Source organism: Primulina huaijiensis, chromosome 1 (assembly GCF_012295235.1).
Source record: "Primulina huaijiensis isolate GDHJ02 chromosome 1, ASM1229523v2, whole genome shotgun sequence".
NCBI lineage: Eukaryota > Viridiplantae > Streptophyta > Magnoliopsida > Lamiales > Gesneriaceae > Primulina > Primulina huaijiensis.
The window spans coordinates 4,208,332-4,210,535 of record NC_133306.1 but is presented as its reverse complement, the minus strand read 5'-3'; positions in this window follow the sequence as shown (position 1 = coordinate 4,210,535).

Below are 2,204 nucleotides of genomic sequence, written 5' to 3'. Positions count from 1 at the left end.
TCCCCGTCCCCGTCCCTGAACCCGTTTGAAATACCCGAATTTTTAAAATAATATATATTATCGGGGCGGGTTTGGGAGGGTTTGGTATGGGGATAGGATTCCCAAACCCGTCCCAATATATTTCGGGGATTTTTAAAAATCCCCGAACCCGAAACCAAACCCATAAACATATCTCCGAATCCGCCCCGTTTCGGGTTTTCCCCGCGGAGCCTGAACCCGCGGGGAAAATTGCCATCCCTACCTGCGACTACGCATCAACTAGCTAGCCCGGCCCTTGCATGATCGATCATCTTGTATACATGTCATGTGTACAATTATTCGATTTTAGAAGGGCTTCTATTATTTTATGGTGTAGTCTTATTTTGAGTTTTGGTCTATTACGTTTCTAAATTTTTACTTTGGTACATTAATTTTTAGTTTCAGTTACTTTGGTTCAATTGCTGACGTGACATTAGACAAATTAGTAATTTACGATGTCACTTCAACATTTTTTTATTACATGTCAATATTTTTCGGTGTCATATCAGTATTTTCATATGATATGTAAGAAATCCGACAGTAATAGGATTGAAATAAAAAAATAAAAAATCAAAATTATTACATCAAAACCAAACCTTGAAAATTGAATGAATCAAAGTTCAAAATACGAAAAATGTATGGACCTAAAAAATTATTTTTCATACAATTGAAATTATTGATTGGTAGTTTTATAAAAAATGAAACACATTTGAAAATATAGAATTGGTGAAATTGTGGAGAGAACAATTTGTAGGTTAAGGTTTGGCATTTTGTTCTTGTGTCCATGTTTGACAAAACAATGACTTGGAGAGACAAGGCTGGCATAGTTGACACTAAGGACCACTATATCCAGTGGCTGAGCTTTAATTATTTATTTTTATAATATAATTTGATGAATGGAACACATGATTATACTGTATTTGTTATTTAAAAAAAATCCATGTTAGATTGTTTCACATATCAATTTTATAATTTTATAAAATGTATTTTCTACCTGATCGAACTCATAAAATATTATAGTTTTTTATGACAAAAATATTAATTTTTTTGTTAGTTATATAATAAATCAATCTGTCTCACGCATGTAACTATTTTTCATTTAACATAAAAGATATGAAACTTCATGTGATTATGGCTGGTGGCGGTGGTTGTAAATAAATATAGGTGTCCCGCCCGACGGGGTAAGCTGTTCAATTCAAATTATTATTCTTATTATCTATATTACTATTTTATTAAATTTGACATCCTTATCTAACAAATTTTAGTATCATAGTTTCTCTTTTTATTCAATACCAAATTTATTCTTATTTTATTTGATATTCCTTATTTAAGAAAAAGTTTATTATTGTAATTTATAAGTACACAATTTATTTAAATCTTATCTAAATGTTATCCAAGTTCAAATGATCATCCGATCATATCTCATTTAAAATTTGTTATTATAAAAATACCAAATATCATATAAAAATAATCTATATATTTTATTTTAATTAATTTTAAAATTTTCTATATAAGATTTTTTTTTCGTATGGCTAGATACACTTGGTATTCATTATTTTTTGTGTGAATTAATGATTTCATGCTTCTTTGATAAGTTAATAATATGTTTTTTTAAAGTGTAAATATAGTATGCTTTGTTTAGGGATGACAACGAGTCGGACCGCGTTTGTTCAGGGATAACAGTTAGTCTAGACGGGCCGGGTTCCTGCAATAAACCCACTCTGACAGGACATGTTTAGACTCGCCTAAACAGGTTCCTGGCGGGTTTTGAAGTTTAGCCAAACCCTACCCATACATGTATATATAAAAAAATAAATATATATTATTAATATAATTATACTTTTTAATATATATAATAAATATTTTAATCATAATTTTATTTTATAATATCTTAATATTAAAATAAATATATTTAACATGAACACATAATTATATATTTTTATTAATTTTAATTGAATAAAAATTTATAGATTTTAACTTATGATAATATTTTTTGATTATTAAATATTATTAATATAAATTTTGAAAATAGTTTTAGTGATTGATTAATTTTTAAATTTTTTATTTAGTATTTTAAAAAATATATAACATATAAATTTGACGGAACCACATATCCAACTCGAATTGGATCCGCTTGGTTCATGGGGCAGGGCTGTTACAATGGTAAGCGAATCGAGTCCTGGATT